General features: G+C 47.2%; 1 protein-coding gene across 1 annotated transcript in view; it reads left to right on the forward strand.

Annotated features, from left to right (window-relative positions):
- Window positions 1-18,930, forward strand: part of BACH2 (BTB domain and CNC homolog 2) — a 245,118-nt gene that overhangs the window by 192,191 nt on the left and 33,997 nt on the right. The window lies entirely within an intron of this gene.

Genomic DNA, 18,930 nt, shown 5'->3' on the forward strand with positions numbered 1-18,930 from the left:
GTATTAAGTAACTTTCCTGAACACCATGGAATTCTCTCTGTGTGGCATTTTTGAATTACAGGTGTTAGATGCAGAAACCTGGAATGGCAGATTCTGTCTGTCTGTCTCTCTCTCTCTACCAGCTGACCTGCAGGTACCACTGCCATTATAAGAATGATTTTCTCATCCTCAGTTAACTTTTCTACCTGTTTCCCTTTCCTCCCTTGAATCTGTTTGATCTTGTGGTTCTCAGTGCCTCTATTGTCTGAAATGGACTTATGCCAGAAAAAATCCACAGCTGTTGCTGAGTAGTTAAATAGAAATTTCTAAGGCTAATAAACACCAACAGGAGAGAAAATGATGTATTTTTTTGTTTTTGTTTTTTTGTTTTTTACTGTTAAGAGAATAATCTTTAGAAGTGAGATAGCTCACACTATTTAGTAAATGCCTTTGCATTCTTAGAGCCTTTTATCGTTAACTTGGGTCCCATTGTGAAATTTGCCATTTTTCCATGATGACCAGTCCCTGAAATCTGTCCTCTGTTTCTTTAATTTGCATGGACTCACCCCTGGGATAGTTAATCTTTCCAAGGAGAAATGCAGGCTGAGAGAGAGATTCAGGCTGCCAAAGGCTGAGTATGCTGGAAAGTTAATGCATTCAGCACCTTGGGTGGGATGGAACCTGGCATCTAACCTTAGTATATTTCTTAACCGACAGCAGTGACAAATATTGGCAGCTGTTAGCCATCCGTGCCAGCCCGCCGGCCTGAGGAAAATATGCTGGGAATTAGCCAACAAAAGATGATTGGGTTCAGGAGAAAATCAAAGGCAGGATGCAGGAGGTCAACTATTACAGTATCCTGATGGCTGAAGGAGGTTACTATTCCTTCTATCTTCAAGTGATTGCTCATATCCATTCCCATTTAGGTGTGTGTGCGCTCCGTGCACAGTTTCCCGGAACTTTTTTGCCCTTAGCAGTCCCGGTAGGGTCGGCTCAGGCGCCCCCTGGAGTCCCGCGCCCATGTCACGGTACATAGGGCACTGCCGACCCCACTTACAAGTCGCAAACCCTTAGGTCTTTGTTCTACAAATCGTTTTCAGTTAGTTAGATAGTTTGGAAAACACTCAGGGGTTCTCTCTGCGTTGGGCCATGCCTGGCTCAACAGGTTTCAAGCCTTGCACCGAATGTGCTAAACCGGTCCTGTGAGTGACCCTCACTCACGCTGCCTCTGATGCCTCGGGGAGCAGCACCGCAGGGACAGATGTAAAATCTGCAGGGCCTTCAAGTCGCAGACCCAGAAGGAGAGAGAGGCGCAGCTGAAGACAATATTGATGGAGTCCGCTCTACGTCCGGACCCCGAGCCAGCGCGGTCATCTGCGGCACCGAGCGTCTCCTCAGTGCGGAGCGCTCCACCGGCACCGACATCATCATCCAAGGGGCCGGCACCGAAGCGCCGCAAGGAGACAGCGCGCCGGGACTCCTCCGCACCGCCGACCCGGCACCGGGGGAGTCCGGAGATGCCCCAGCCACATGCCGTCGAGACTTCTCCGGCACCGGCATCTCCACGCAAGGAGCCCTCCCCAATTCCCCGGAGTGGGGCAGAGCCCTTGCAGGGGCCGTCGACGCCGGAGGCGTTCGCCGCGGCACACGCCCTCATGGACCTGCCCACGCCACCGTCCCACCCTCGGCCGAGGATGGGACCTGCGTCTCGGGGTAAGCCCACAATGGGTGGACCCAGTGGGTGGCGGAGACAGGAGTAGAAGTCTCCCCCCAGACGGCCAAGAAGGGTTGAGAGTGCGGGCTCCCCTCCCAGCTCCGGCACCGAGTCTAGCTCCTCGACGCCACGGGACTGTGGTCGGTCGAGGAGCTCTCGAGGGACGACAACACCATCATCCCTCGACAGCCCGGCTCGGCACCGCAACGCCCGGCACCGGTCCAGATCCCCGGCACCCAGTCCGGTGCGGATCCCGGTGCCTTCCATGGCACAGCCTGAGTCACCGGCACCGCCGCCACTGCAGACTCCGTCATCGCCATCTGCGGCAAAGCCAGCTGTACCGTCGCTGACCACAGCACCGCTACACACGGCGCCGGCGTCATCGGCACCGTTACTCATGGTACCGGCGTCATCGGCACCGCTGCCTCCGGCACCGGCGCCCTCAGCACCGACTCTCCGGGCACTGACGCATAGTCCATCCCACGCTCGGTCCCGTTCTGCAGCTCGGCACCGATCCAGATCCCGGTCCCGATCTTCTCGCCGGCACCGACGGCACCGTTCCCGGTCACCTAAAGGGGGCAAACGCCGTCGGAAATCCTCAAGAGGAAGGAGACACTCGGGCTCGAGCACCTCTTCCTCCCGCCGGCACCACTCACGACGGCACCAACATTCGCCGTCGTCCTCTAGTTCCCGGAGCTGCTCCCCCAAGACCAGGAGCAAGCGCCGCTCCAGTGGGTCCGGGTCTAGATCACGGCACTGGGTGACCCACTCGGCGCCGATGCCGGCTCCACAATGGCCCCAGGGACCTTGGCAGTGGCCTTATTGGGGCCCCTGGGGTACGCAGGTGGGACAGGCGACGGTTTCCCTCAAATCATCTGGGGCACCACCGCTTCCGCCTCCAGCGTCCCACAGGGAAAGGAATCACCCCTTGGACGAGGGATCCGATCCGGAGGGAAGGCCCCTCCACAGGGCCCCTTCCTCAGTCCTCGTCCTCCTCATCCCCCGATGACGTCACCTTCCGGGGTCGCAAAGGTCCATGGCAGGACTTTCGAGCTCACCAGGACATGCTAAAAAGAGTCGCTGGTAACCTGGGACTAGATCTCAAAGAGCTCTCCGAGGAGGAGGACCCCCTATTTGGAGCCTCGGGGATGGTAGGTCCATCTAGGGTAGCCCTCCCGATTCACAAGAGGGTGCTCAAGGTGGCCAAGCCCCTTTGGCAGACTCCAGCCTCGGTTCCTCCCACTGCCAAGGGAGCCGAGAAGAAGTACTCCGTCTCCGTGGAGGGGGTGGAGTACTTATACACCCATCCGGCACCGTGCTCTCTGGTCGTTGATGCTGTCAACCAGAGAGAGAGACAAGGGGGTCAAGCCAACACCGCAAAAAATAAGGATGGTAAGAAACTGGACCTCTTTGGCCGCAAGGCCTATACAACAGTGTCTCTGCAGCTGAGGATCGCCAACCATCAGGCGCTCCTAGGGAGGTACAACCTCAACCTATGGTCCTCGCTGCAGAGGCTTGCTGAGGTCCTTCCACAGGTCCTGCCCCAGGATAAGACTGCGGACTTCATGGCGGTAATAGAGGAAGGGGCTGCAGTGGCAGGAGCAGCCCTCAACTCTTCCAGCGACGCGGCGGATGCCGCTAGTCGGGCCATAGCATCGGCCATCACCATGAGGAGGGCCTCGTGGCTTCAGTTGTCGGGTCTGTCCCAGGAAGCCCAGCGCACCATTCAGGATCTTCCTTTCGATGGAGCTGGACTTTTCACGGACAGCACTGATGACAAGTTACACGCCCTCAAAGACTCGAGGGCCACGCTACGCTCCCTGGGGATTTACACCCCTCAGGCTGCCAAGGCGTCAAAATCGCCCTCAGGGCCAGCGGCAGCCTCAACAACCACCAAGGCAGCCCCCTAGACCCGCCCAACCCAGAAGGGGTCGGGAGAGGTTTAGAGGCCCTAACCGCCGTAATCGTTCGGGGTCTTCGGTGGGGACCCGTGGCTCGAATAAGGGCCAGAATAATAAAAAGTCCTTTTGATGGTGTGCAAGGGGGTGGTACTCTTACTTACCCCCTGCCTCTCAACTGACCGTTTGCCCACAGATTACAGCCATACTACGCCCACTGGCAAAGTGTCACGTCGGACCAATGGGTCCTTGGTATAGTCCGCAGGGGCTATGCACTGCAGCTCATGGCCTTCCCCCCGGACTCCCCTCCGGTCCAATCTCCCTTCAGGGACCCACTGCACGAGCAACTCCTCACTCAGGAAGTCTGCTCCCTCCTCCAGCTGGGGGCGGTGGAGGAGGTCCCACCAGGGGAAAGGGGACAAGGGTTTTACTCCCGATACTTCTTGATCCCCAAGGCCAAAGGGGGACTGAGGCCCATTCTGGACCTCTTCCATCTGAACAAGTTTATCAGACGCCTAAAATTCCAGATGGTCTCCCTGGCCTCTATCATTCCTACCCTAGACCCAGGGGACTGGTATGCGGCCCTCGATCTCAAGGACGTATATTTTCACATTTCTATCCTCCCAGGACACAGAAGGTTCCTAAGATTTATGGTAGCAGATGCCCACTACCAATTTACAGCCCTGCCATTTGGTCTTTCGTCTGCCCCCAGAGTTTTTACGAAGTGTATGGCAGTGGTGGCAGCGCACCTGCGCCGCAGAGGGGTCCAGATATTCCCCTACCTGGACGACTGGCTGATCCGGGGCAAGTCCAGGGCCAATGTCAGGAACAGCCTGGAACTCACGTGCACAGCTTGCACCGACCTGAGTCTGCTCATCAACGAGCAGAAATCCATTCTTACCCCGGTGCAACGCACAGAGTTCATTGGGGCCACGCTGGACGCCACCCAGGCCAGAGCCTTCCTTCTGAGACCTCGCTTCGAGGCGATGGCGGCCTTGATAGACGACCTTCACAGGTCCCCCACAATGACATCCAGGCGGTGCCTGCAGCTGTTGGGACACATGGCAGCCTGCACATATGTGGTGCGGTTAGCTCGCCTCAGACTCAGACCCCTTCAAAGGTGGCTAGCCTCTGTGTACGCCTCAATCAGACATCTTCTCAACAGGATAGTCACCTTACCCACCCCACTACTGACTTCCCTACTCTGTTGGAAGGACCCGAGAGAAGTGTTGAAGGGAGTTCCCTTCAGGGAGATGATGCCGTCGGTACCCTTAATCACCGATGCCTCCGATGTGGGGTGGGGAGCACACATCACGGGCAACCTCAGTACCCAAGGGCGCTGGTCACCAAGTGAGATCTCCCTGCACATCAATGTCAGGGAACTCAGGGCAGTCCGCCTTGCTTGCAAGGTCTATCTCCGGTTCCTCCGGGGCAGGGTAGTACAAGTCCTAACGGACAACACGGCAGCCATGTTCTATATGAATAGGCAGGGGGGAGCACACTCCTCGGCCCTGTGCCAGGAAGCCGAGTTGCTCTGGGAATTGGTGGTAAGACACGACTTCCACATAGCTGCCTCTCACCTCCCGGGGGTCAGAAACGACGAGGCGGACCGCCTCAGCAGGTCGTTTCTTCCCCGGCACGATTGGTCGTTACACCAGGAGGTGGTGGATTCTGCCTTCCACAGGTGGGGGGTTCCCCATCTGGACCTCTTCGCATTGGCCTGGAACAGGAAATGCCCAAGGTTCTGCTCGCTACGAGGGTGCGAACCAGGCTCCATTTCCGATGCGTTCCTGATAGAATGGACGGTGACCCTCATGTATGCCTTTCCCCCCGTCCCCTTGCTATCCAGAGTCCTCTTGAAAATCAAGAGAGAGGGCAGACAGCATACTGATCGCCCCAGCCTGGCCGAGACAGCACTGGTTCAGCATATTGCTGGACCTGTCCATAGCCACGCCCTTACCGCTCCCAAGGCGGCACAACCTACTCTCCTAGGACCAGGGTCGACTGCTCCACCCGGACCTGGACTCCCTCCACCTGACAGCGTGGAGACTCTGTGGCTGACAGAGGGAGAGAGATCCTGCTCCATACAAGTGCAGCAGGTTTTACTTAACAGCAGAAAACCTTCCATACAGTTGGTATACAGGGCCAAGTGGAAGCGTTTTACAGTTTGGGCTCAGTCCCGGGTCATCTTACTGAGCTCCTCGCCAATTCAGGCGATTTTGGAGTACCTCCTTCACCTGAAATTACAGGGCTTAGCCCTGGCCTCTCTCAGGGTACACCTGGCGGCCATCTCGGCCTTCCACCAGCCAATGGAGGGCAGATCCCTGTTCTCACACCCCATGTCATCTAGGTTCCTCAAAGGTGTGGAGAGGCTATATCCCCAGGTCTGCGACCCGGTGCCTCCCTGGGATTTGAACCTGATCCTCGCCATGTTGATAGGACCCCCCTTCGAGCCCTTGGCTACATGCCCGCTGCTCGTCCTCTCATGCAAGGTGTCCTTCCTAGTGGCCGTTACATCGGCCAGAAGGGTCTCTGAGATAAGGTCCTTAACCTCAGAACCTCCCTATACGGTCTTTTACAAAGAAAAGGTCCGACTGAGACCCCACCCGGCCTTCCTGCCAAAGGTGGTGTCCCAGTTTCATTATAACCAGGATATCTTCCTCCCTGTGTTTTTTCCCAAACCGCACACTTCGGAGGAGGAGCAGCGATGGCACTCCCTGTATGTCAGACGAGCCTTGGCCTTTTACCTCGAGAGAACCAAGCCCTTCCGGAAGTCGACGCAGCTGTTTGTGGCAGTGGCGGACCGGATGAAAGGCTCACCTGTGTCCACCCAGCGCATCTCCACCTGGATCACCGCCTGCATCAGGACCTGTTATGAGCAGGCAAAGGTACCTCTTCCAGGGGCTGTAACGGCACACTCGACCAGGGCCCAGGCCTCATCTGCGGCCTTCCTGGGAAGAGTGCCCCTGCAGGACATCTGCAGAGCAATGACCTGGTCAACAGTGCATACCTTTACATCCCACTATGCCATCGTGCAACAGGCGAGAGAGGACGCGGGGTTTGGCAGAGCCGTCCTGGCCAGGGCGGCGCAACGCTAACTCCTACCCACCTCCAGGTATGGCTATCTAGTCACCTAAATGGGAATGGATATGAGCAATCACTCGAAGATAGAAAACAGGGTTACTTACCAGTAACTGTTGTTCTTCGAGATGTGTTGCTCATATCCATTCCGCACCCACCCTCCATCCCCACTGTTGGAGTCGGCAGAAAGAAGGGACTGGGGGCCGGTGGGGTCGGCAGTGCCCTATGTACTGCAACATGCGTGCGGGACTCCAGGGGGCGCCTGAGCCAACCCTACCGGGACTGCTAAGGGCAAAAAAGTTCCGGGAAACTGTGCACGGAGCGCACACACACCTAAATGGGAATGGACATGAGCAACACATCTCGAAGAACAACAGTTACTGGTAAGTAACCCTGTTTTTTTATCTTTTTAGAAATAAACAGTATTCTCTTACTGTGCCTCCTTTCTCTCTGTATGCACTGTGTGTACATATGAATATAATATTTTTAATGAATTCATTGACTGACCTTGGGAAGAAGCTCCCTAGGAGCTTGGAATGGAAGGGATCTGTATAAAGATGGAAAGGGAAAATGACAATGTGTGAGGGTAAAATAATCTGCATGGCGCCTTGCTCCTCAGTTGGCAAGATACTGTCCAGCAGTAGACAACTACAAAAGCTCCTCTTCCCTTGGTACTCCAAAGAGCAGCATTAGGAATATCTAATGTTAACTCTCAGAGAGTAGTAGGCTTTAAAGCAGTAGTCCCTTTACATGTCTGCATCAGCTATTAATGTTCTTTGCAAATCACAATAGCTGGCTGGAATTATTTCTGTCATTGACTCAGCAGACTGCACTAATCTGACTTGCATCCGCTACCCCCGCCCACCTTATTTGCAGAGCTGTCTGTAGGGTGATAAGAGTTACATCCATCAGACCCTCAAAGCTCCTAAGAGAGCCAAACCCATGAGCCTGAGACCCCCAGTGCCATTCTCATTAATTCCCAACATGGCAACCGCTTCTTCTAAGGATTTTAACTTTGCATTCGATTTTCTAGATTCATTGTATGGAATGTGTACCATTGTTCAGATTCATTCAGAACACCCACACACACACACCAGTGAATCTACAAGAACTATTGAAGTGTGCACTGGAGAGGTATATTGGGAATAATGCTTAGTACACGTATAAATCTAGATGGGTTTAGTGGCATGTCTCTGGGTCATGAGGAGCCAGAGGGACATAACACTATATATTTTAATAAAGAAAATTAAATCATAACGCTTTTTCTTCCCCTCTCCACCCGAAAACAGCAAGAAAGTACATATTTAAATAAAAAAATTCCAGCTATATCCCACCAATTTGTGGCTGGGCATTGTACAGCACACAAGCATTGTGTGATTTCACATATCCTGCATGATACTATACCTATCCACCGTGGAATGGAACCTGAATACTTTATGGTATTGGATTGTATATAGCCACTTTGTGGATGGCATGACTGCCTCTACTTTCTTTTGTGCAACTTCTCAGTGTCGGTAGTTAGTTTCTGATCTCTTCCAATGAAGAAAAATGAAATGTGTTCCTGTTTTAATCCACTGCATAGTGAAGAGAACTAAGTGAAAAAACATACTAAGGAGAACATTACAAAGCTTGAAAGTAATTGCTTTCCGTCCCCCTGGTGGTAGTTTGTGCTTTTTTCCCCCCTATTCACATAAAAGTGCACTACTGAAATGAAATGAAAATGAAAGATAAATCCATAGGATCAATTCACCATTAGTGTCAGTGGACTCAACCCCATTGTCTTTGTTAGGGTTGCATCCCTTATGCCAGCGGTGAATTTGGCTGATGGAATTTAACATACTGCTGGAAAGACACCATATAAAGTGCAGCCTCTCCTGCTTGCAAATCACAAACACAATTTAAAAGAAGCCCTGCCAAGTAGTTGCTACTTCAGGAGAGAGCTAAATGCCTGGGTAGCAATAGGTATCTATTCTTGTATAATAACAGTAGGCATGACCTACTTTATTTAAATTAAGCATTGGGACTTGGATAGCATGTGTGAAAATAAGATGGCTTTAAAATGTTGTTGCTTTCCTTAAGTATTGTTTGTTAACTCTCTCCCCGTGCAACTTCAAAGGTCTTCTCCTTTTTCCCCGTTTATACACCCACCTCTCCCCATTCCTCTCTGAAAGGCATTGCCTTTATTTGTGGTGATGCTATGGTACAGGAAGAGTGACTATCAGCTGTTTATAGAGCCCACAAACCTCATTCTTTTTGTGTGCCAGAGGGGATTGACAGAGGTCTAATTGTGTTGAGGCCTGGTCTAAAGTCCATGGAAAGATTCACATTGACTTCCACTGGACTTAGAATCAATCCTATTAGGGGAACTTTCTCTCCCTGTGCTGAGCACACCATCTCCTCAGCATGCCTAGGAACTCCAAATAAAATCAGCTTACCCTTACATAGCAACTTTTGTCATAAATGATCCTTGAGTGAATTTCAAACTGTATTGGCTAGTCATCTCAGTTACCATGGAAATGCAGCTCCTTCTAGGATAAAACTTGGCAGGTGTTAAACACTGTATAACAGCAGTCCACAAGAGTTAAGAACGGGAAGTGAAGAACATCATATCCAATTTGAAATGGAAGTGCAGTTTTTAGGTGGGTAGAATGCAACTTAACCATATTGGAATTTGCAAAGCACACTGGGGTAAACATACCTCTCATGATTAATACCAAGGGATTTTTAATGATTGCAAGTAGACAAGTGGTCAGTTTTTTGCATCGTGAAAGCTGGCACTTTGTATAGCATAGTGTCCTGTTCTGCCATGCTGGGGCTTTGAGCCAGTACTAAACCATCACCACTGCTTCCTGCAAAAGCTATGGGTTCTTTGGAGGTCTCCCACCCAACTCCTGACTCACTCTAACTCTGTTAAAAGCTGTACTGTGGAGACTTCAGTTTGGGAGACATGTGCTTAAGGTCTTATTCAGCTAGTAGTAAAACATCTGATTTTCTAGAACTTATAGATGATGATTTTCAAACACAAAAGGTATTGCACCCAACACAAGGTAACTCCAGTTTGGAACTCATTATGATAAAGATGAATTAATCACTGAACTGGAAGCTGGTGGTTGCCTAGGGATCAGTGATCATGACAAACAGAGGACAATGCCAACAAGTAATATATATATATATATAAAATACAATACACACTTTGTACTTCAAAAGGGCTAATTTCCTAAAGCTGAGGAAAATTGTGTTACATTGATTGGGAGGAATAAGTTAGACAGAAAATATGAATGAAAATTAGGTGCTCTTAAAGAAGAGTTTTTACTAGCAGCCCAAAAAGCTACAATTCCACAATCAAGAAAGAGGACAACTCTGGGTAAAAGTCCATCCTGGTTCAGTGGCGATGTGAAGGCCACAGTTAGAATAAAAAAGTAATATATAACAAATGCAAAAAGGCAAAATAGGTAGCAGTCAATATCAATTAGTAGTTATGAAGTGTGGAAACTTAATAAGGGAAGTGAAGGTCATCAGGGAAAAATCCATGGCTCGCCAGGATAAGGACAATAATGTCATGACTGAGACTTGGGCAATCAAACCTAGTGGTTGGAGCAAGAGTTGGAAGTTAGTAACCCAAGCCAGAGCCGAAACCAACATCAGGAGTTAAGCCAGGGGTCAAAGTCAGAGCCAAAATTGGGAGTCAAGCTAGCAGTCAGAAGTGCAGTTGGGAGGCAAGCCAAGAGTCAGGCAAGAACCAGGAACAGGTCAGGAAAGCAGGGCTCAGGAGTCAGGTGAGAAGGCAGGGTCCGATGTAGCAGCCAGCCAGGAATTCACTCAGTTGCACAGACCACTTGCTGTGCCTGCTACTGGCTAAAGTAGCGCAGCCGGACCAGTAGGTGGGGCAAGGCACTCCTCCAATCAGAACTTCTGTGTGTGGTGCCTTTGATGGGTCTAGAGTTCCATTAGCCACTCAACCCATCAGTTACTCACAAGCTCCCGGATGGCAGCCAGAATGCGATGGTTGCCTGGGAACCCATGGATCCTCACAAATAAAAAGCATTTTTTAAAGTATATTAGGACCAAAATAAATCCTAGCAATAGTACAGGCCCATTATTAGATGGAGATATTAAATTTGTTAAGACTGGTGCAGAAAAGGCAGAAGTGTTCAGTACGTATTTCTGCTGTCCATTTGATGTACAGAATGATGTACTCGTATCATGAGAGAATGATGAAGTACCTTTAGTCCATTAGTAACTGAGGAGCATGTTGAACAACATCTACTACAGATAATCACTTTTAAATCAGCAGGCCTGATTAACTTGCACCCAAGAATCCTAAGCAGTTGGTTGAGGAGCTCTCTGACCATTGATGTTACTTTTTAATAATGGAAGACCAGGGAAATTCCAGAAGACTGGAAAAGTGCTAATGTTGTGCCAGGATTCAAGAAGGGCAAGCAGAATGACATAAATGTGGGCTGGTTAGCCTGACTTCAATCTATTTAAAATAAGAAACATCTTTTTGCCATTCCCTGCCTAAGTTTCCTCACCACTCGTGAACATTCTTTGGGATTTGTGTCGGTGTCTTTAGGGTTCCTGGTACCGTCTGCTGGGCTGCACCTCTCTAGCTCATGGCCTCTCTTCCAAATCATGGAGTGTCTCTCTGACTTCTGCAGTCAGCATCCTTCATCTTTGGCTGGTCCCACAGTTCATAGGTCCCCTCTCCCTCCTAAAGCCTGTCCTTTTTGTTCCTCTCTCTCTGAGTCCCTCTTCATTTTTAAATGGAAGTTAGGGGCCTGGGTACCTTTGTGGACCCGGGGTGTTTTTCCCCTGTGCAGAAATTCCATAGCTCATTTCCCCATCCCTGCAGACAAGCTGGGTCAAACGAGATCTCCTAGGCATCAACCATCCCATTGTTCTAGGATAATCTCATCTAAACAGGAGCCATTCAAGTCACCAACTCTCCATTGTCCTTGGTCCAGGGGCAACAGAACTAGTGGTGGGGGTTAGTGGAGCCTGATCTATTTCTGCTCCCACATGTTCAAGCTAGGAACCAGTGTTCTCTGTAAAAGAAGTCTGAAGGCGAGAGCAGAACCCAGAGGGTTGGCCTAGGGAGCAGATAGTAACCAGGGTGATGGGGTTGGGAGCAGCTTCGCCCCAGTGGCCAGTGAGAGAGACACACAAACCCCTGGGACCACCTCTTCTCAGCCTGGAGCTGGCTGGCTGTCCCCCCGCCAACTCTTAGTAGCTCTCCTCACTCCTGTTGTGTTAATTTAGATGGAATATATGGATAAAAGTGTTAACATAACCCAGTCATTGCCCATCATTAAACAGCGTTAAACAAGGTATACAAGGCTTTGGCGTACAGAGACCTCAGCTTCTTAGCATCATGCCATACACTCCATTAAAATCCTTTAAACTTTTTATTAAAGATACAGAAAAGAGGGAAAAACAGTTAAAGTATTTGAAATGTAAAGTGTTAAATAAGAGTTTCATTTTAATAGCATCCCTTGTTCCCTTTTCCTTTAGCTGTAGACAGTTTTTAAAGAGAAAACCCTCCCGTTGTTTGACAGTCTCTTAGATGGTATCAAAGATGGTAATAACTGTCCTTATTGGGGAAAAGAGACGAAGTTAGTTGAGGTGGGCTGAAGATGTCATTGCTGCTGCTGCTGTTAAAGTCCAATGCTGTTTCATCTCAGGTGATGTTTGAGAGTCAACAGGCGGTGATGTCATCTGGGTCCCTCTCTCTAGCCCATTTCATCCCTCAGAATCAGGATGACGAAGGCCCCATGTCCCAGGAGACAGTGGGGTGGTAGCCATGATGGTGAAGCTGTCTCCAGCAGCCTCCATCTGGTCTTTTTTTCTGTTCCTTTGTTTGTTTTATTGTTTTGTTTTCATACTTTCCCCACAAAATCTGACATGCCAATTTTGGCTCATCAACTTCAGGCTCCACAGCTACTGTTTTTAACAAGCATAATTTCAACACAGTTGTTGAATCATATCAACTTGGATTTTTTTTTGGTTTAGACTAATCTAGATGCATTGCCTGGTTCTCTTGTACTTGTTACAACATGCAACCTCATAAGCAACTTGACCTATTTTTCATGGTTATTGTAACATCTTATGAACTGTCACATACTTTTTTACAATTGAGCTCACAATAAGGGTAAATGTGAAGGCCCAGTTGTAACAACACTCCTCTGGTAGAGGACCTGTCCATGTACCCCTCTTAGCCCTCCATCCCTGCATTCAAAGCAAGCTTCCATCGCCCATGTCCTGCTCTGGAATAGAGATGTAAAATACTAAACGGTTAATCGATAAGTATTAGTCTTACCATTAAGACATACTTATTGGTTAACCGGCAGTGCAGGATCTCGGTTTCCGTGGTAGTCACGTCAGGTCATGGTGAAGGCGGCCATACTGCGGCTGCTGCCCGGAGAGGCCGAGGCCCTGATGCAGGAGCTATGGAGCACCCTGCCGCAGAACACTGGGGACCGCGGGTCCGAGACAGGGAGTCCCCCATGGAGCTGGGCTGGGGTTGCTGAGGGGAAGGGTCAGGTGTAGGGGGGACACAAAATTATATTTGTTAAACGGTTACCTTTTCTAACCAATATTTACATCCCTAGTCTGGAAGATGTGACACCAGCCCTGATAGCCAATCACTGATTCCACATCCACTGAGGCATTCGATCATACATCAATTCCAAAATCAACCATAATTTATAAGTGGTACATATACAGGTCCCCCAAACTGTCACACCTGGATTGCCAAATTCTTTGTAGAATCCGGGCTCAGAAAGAAGCTTGATTTGTTTAAATCCAAACAATTGCTTAGGACTAAATTTTAGAACTTAGGTGCTTACATTTAAGCATCTAAGTTAATTTTTTTTATTGTTTGTATTATTTATTTGTATTGTGGGCTGGGATCCTCAGTCATGGATAGGAGTTCCGTTATTCTAGGCACTGTAAAAACACAGGACAAAAAGACGAGATAGTCCCTGCCCCAGAGAGCTTAGCAATAGAAGTAAATGAAGGTTGTAGGTGTTCAACACCTCCACATATCAAGCCACTTTTATTAAGGGCCCTAATTGTAGGCATCTCAGTGTGATAAATTTGGGCTTGGTGTGTTCCTAATTAGCCTCACTGTAGCCCCAATTTCTTCCTTTCAGCAACTACTGATCCTTCCAGGGACTGTGTAATAAGAAAGCATCTTCCTCATCAGAGACTAAGGAACGGGGTAGGACGTCTTTGTCTCATTCTCAGAATTCTGTAGTACCTTATGCAGATTATTCCATGGAGATTGGTTTTAATTAATTAAATGGTCTATTTCACACTTCACAACCTTCAGTCTGCATCTGGGGTAAAATCCCCTTAAGGGTCGTGCTCTTTATAACAGGACAAAGGACAGCATTGCCTTTCTATCCATCCACTTTGTCATTCAAAGCATCTCAGATGCCTCTGAGGCACAGTTAACCTGAGCCAGTAAGTAAATAAGAAAAACTGAAGCATATGAGCTTACTGGTAAGAGCATAGAGGTTTAGCAGGTGTTCCCCAAGGCAGAGTCAGTGGCGGCTTTGTGCTCTCAGTGCATCCTCTTTTGCTTTGTTGTCCAGTTTATTCTGATGGTCCCCTGTTTTGCTAAAGCCAGCTCAGTGTAGGATTCAGGAAATACACTGAACTAGCTAGGAAGGCCATTATACTATTCTAATATTATCAAGGCTGAAGGTATAGTGGATGTCCATTCTGCTCTCCAATAACCACTTTCAAATCCATGCTTTCAAGAAGTGCCCATAAGGCCCTGCTTGGTGCTCTTTTTGAATTATGACCAGATTTTCAAAACTGGCTCCCAAAATTGTTCACAAACCCATTGTGTTTATATGCACAAAATGGGTAAGCATGTGACCAACCTTTGTTTCATGTTCAAATGTAATTATGGTGCCCATGCAAATTTTGTAAATGAAACTTCAACAGTCAGTTTTGGAAATGTTGGCTCTTGATGACATGATCCAGGATATTCTCGGGCTGGCACCTAGCAGTGTGTAGGTATGTTTTGGCCAGGTAATGCTTCTGTCAGTATTTAATAGGAGGAGATTTTTTTCTTTAAAATTTAGATGTGTGGTCCACACTTTTGGGGGCCCAGACTATTTGGGACAGCTCTGGAAGAAGACTGAAAACAAAACATCCTTCCATCTAAGGCCAACATCAGCAGAATATCCTTCTGAGTGCCTGGACTATGTCCCCTTACCACCATCCACCCACACACTTTTCAGAGAAAATTTCCCAGTCAAGAGATTCTTGGTCAAGTAAAAACAGAATAAGCTTGAGTTATTTCCTTTTATTTCAAAGGTCAGGACTGATGCCAAAGGCCTTTCATGAGAGGTCAGAATTTGTCTTTTGACAGCTTTTTCAACTTCCGTTCCACATCCAGAGAGGAATAAACCATACTTTCAGCTTCCAGAAGTATTGAGAGTGAACCCCTTTAGGTAAATGGATCCTTTCAATTGTTTAATCCGGCTATTTAATTAAACGGGTCTTTACCTTCCCTAACTCACCCAATGGCATCTAAGTGAGGCCTCCTTCATTCACACATAAGGGATTTCTGAACAAGCTGTTTAATCTTGTCGACATACCACCAAATCAGCCAGTTCTTAATCCTGGAACATGTCTGTTTGCCAAAGACTGTTTATGTTAAGCCAATGTTAGATTCAAAAGGTCTGAACCAGCCTGTCAGATGCAAGAACTAGACATTGATATTCTGCAGTCCATTTGAGGTGCCATATAAAGGAGCACTCAAAGACGATAAGGCTATTGCAGGGAAACTAAATGAGCTGAAGATGTGAGGGAGATTCCCAAACCTGAGCCATTCTTTTTAGGTGACATTTCTGAGGAACTGACCCAGATTGAGGTGTCATTGGAGGAGGTTTTGGAATAAATTGATAAATTAAAGAATAATAAGCCACCAGGAACAGATGGTATCCACCCAAGGGTTTTGAAGGAACTCAAATGTGAAATTGCAGAACTAACTGTGGTATGTAACCTATCATTTAAATCAGCTTCTGTACCAGATGATTGGAGGATAGCTAATGTGACGCCAATTTTTTTAAAAGGCTTTAGAGACGATCCCAGCAATTATAGGCTAGTAAGCCTAACTTCAGTATCAGGCAAACTGGTTGAAACTATAGAAAAGAACAGAATTATCAGACACATAAATTAATACAATTTGTTGGGGAAGAGTCAGCATGGTTTTGTAAAGGGAAATCATGCCTCACCAAGCACGTGGACAAGAGTGATCCAGTGGATATAGTGTACTTAGATTTTCAGAAAGCCTTTGACAAGGTCCGTCACCAAAGGCTGTTAAGCAAAGTAAGCAGTCATGGTATAAGAGGGAAGGTCTTCTCTTGGATCAGTAATTGGTTAAAAGATTGGAAACAAAGGGTAAGAATAAATGGTCAGTTTTCAGAATGGAGAGAGGTAAATAGTGTTGTCCCCTATGGGTCTGTACTGGGACCAGTACTGTTCAGCATATTCATAAACAATGTGGAAAAAGGGATAAACAGTGAGGTGGCAAAATTTGAAAATGATACAAAACTACTGAAGATAGTTAAGTCCAAAGCAGACTGCGAAGAGTTACAAAGGGATCTCATAATACTAGGTGAGTGGGCAACAAAATGACAGATGAAATTCAGTGTTGATAAATGCAAAGTAATGCACATTGGAAAACATAATCCCAACTATACATATAAAATGATGGGGTCTAAGTTAGCTGTTACCACTCAAGAAAGAGATTTTGGAGTCATTATGGATAGTTCTTGGAAAACGTCCACTCAATGTGCAGCGGCAGCCAAAAAAGCTAACATTGTTGGGAATCATTAGGAAAGGGATAGATAATAAGATAGAAAATAGTGTATTGCCTCTTTATAAATCCATAGTACACCTACATCTTGAATACTGCGTGCAGATTTGCTTGCCCATCTCAAAAAAGATATATTGGAATTGGAAAAGGTACAGAAAAGGGCAACTAAAATTATTTAGGGGTGTGGAAAAGCTTCCATATGAGGAGAGATTACTAAGACTCAAACTTTTCAACTTGGAAAAGAGATGACTAAGGGGGGACATGATGGAAGTATATAAAATCATGACTAGTGTGGAAAAAATAAATAAGGAAGTGTTATTTACTCATAACACAAGAACTAGGGGTCATCAAATGAAATTAATAGGCAGCAGGTTTAAAACGAACAAAAGGAAGTATTTCTTCACAGAACTCACCACCAACTTGTGGAACTCCTTGCCAGAGGATGTTGTGAAGGCCAAGACTATAGAAAGAACTAGATAAGTTCATGGAGGATAGGTCCATCAATAGCTATTAGCTAGGATAGGCAGGGATTGCTGTTTGTCAGAGGCTGGGAATGGCCAATGGGATGGATCACTTGATGATCACCTGTTCTATTCATTCCCCCTGAAACACCTGGCATTGGGCACTGTCAGAAGACACGATACTGAGCTAGATGGACCATTAGTTTGAGCCAGTATGGCTGTTCTTATGTTCTTCTCTATCAATGGTACTTTCTCCTTTGTTAATACTGAAGATCCATGCTTTCATTTGCCCAATTTATGTAGTCACTGGTCAGTCAGTAGAAATGACATCTAGACAAATGTCCAAACAAGTGAAGAATAGAAGAAGAGTTGTCCCTGAAGAATAGAAGAATTTTGGGGCATGCTCCAAATGGATCTGTAGCAGGAAAAAGAGTATCTTGCAAAGGTTGCAGAAGTGTTTACCCTCAAGTAGGGCTCCAATCTAACCTAGACTTTCTGCCCTACTCCCACTAGACATGCTCTTGTGGAAGATTCTGAAGAAGATATTTTTGTCCCAATTCTTCTTTTACAGGGTTTTCTACACCCTGATCTAGGTCCCCTTAAACTGAAGACCTAGCATGTGAGGGGGTAGGTGAGTGGACTGTCAAAGATTAAGTTCCAGTCATGTTCTCTGTCTCTTTCTTTGTCTTCATCTTGTTCACAGCCAAAGAGATTCTGGTTAGAACCTCTGATATTTTTGCTATCCTGTACTTCTCTCCAATCAGATCTGTAGAACAAGCTGGCTCTACACTTTTTAAGCAGCTATTAGTGCTCTTCACAACAGGATTGCAGGGACTAAGACTAGATCCCATCCTCTTGTGCCCAGATGCTCTGAGATATCTCCTGTTGGAGTAGCAGTTCAGAACTAAAGGAGATTTTTGTTTTCTTGAACACAGGATGAGGTCTCAGACCCTTTGAAACTGGTTTTCCTGGTAGCAATTGCTTTGGCAAAGAAAGTAGGAGAACTTTATAGTAATTTATATCTTGTCATTGCACCTTGTCCCTCACCTCAGGAAGATAAATTGGTGCTGAGGACCTGTCTCAATCTCTTCCTTTAAGAAAGGTCTTCAGATTTCACTGTAACTAGAATTTGGGAGTAGAAAAGTCCTATTCTCACTTGCAATCAGAGAAGAAGAAAGGGAGATGTATCTTGAATCTGCAGAACACTTCCAGGGTATCTTCAAAGACCTAAAGAATTAGAGAAACTGGATGTCTTTACATTATTATTGCCTATATATTTACTTGACATTTTTTTAAAAGGAAAAAAATGGTTCCGTTTTCAACCTCGGATCGAAGTATGTTTTATGTGTGTATGTATATTTATGTATAGTGTATAGTTGTCTGGCTGGATTGTAAACTCTTCAGAGCAGGTACCATTGTAGTCTCTTTGTGATTCATTGGGCTTCAACGTGGTGCTCAGCACAGTACAAAAAACCATCAAAAGAACTAGACAAAATTTTCAATCTTTGCTATTTGCTCAGGTCGTACGGATGAAATCTTGAGCAATCCCCGAAGTGCTTTATTTGAGAGTGCTTGAGAGACTCTATAGGGCAGAGTCCAACTCCTGAAAGGGTTTGTGTACAATCTGGTCAACCCCCATTCCATCTCTGATGAAATATAACTGCACCCATTCCACTGTGTGTGGGAGGGGGCTCCACAGCCCTAGATCTGCGTGCAGGATTTGTACTTTACTGCTCATATGAGAAGCAGCAAGTCCCTACCCCGTGCTTGATCACAACATTCTCATCCTGGTTATGCCCATAAAATTGGTGCTCAAAATCTGTTCAACAACACGAACATCATAGTCACATAAAAATATGGTTTGGGGTGGGAGTGGGGGGTAGGTTTTGAAATTATGCATCATCAAAATGTATTAAAGTTGCTTTTTTTTATTAACGGTTGGTTTTACTTATTGCCTTAATT

Source organism: Emydura macquarii, unplaced genomic scaffold (genome assembly GCF_026122565.2).
Source record: "Emydura macquarii macquarii isolate MOO-44397 ecotype Brisbane River unplaced genomic scaffold, CSIRO-AGI_Emac_v2 contig_3019, whole genome shotgun sequence".
Taxonomy (NCBI): Eukaryota; Metazoa; Chordata; order Testudines; family Chelidae; genus Emydura; species Emydura macquarii.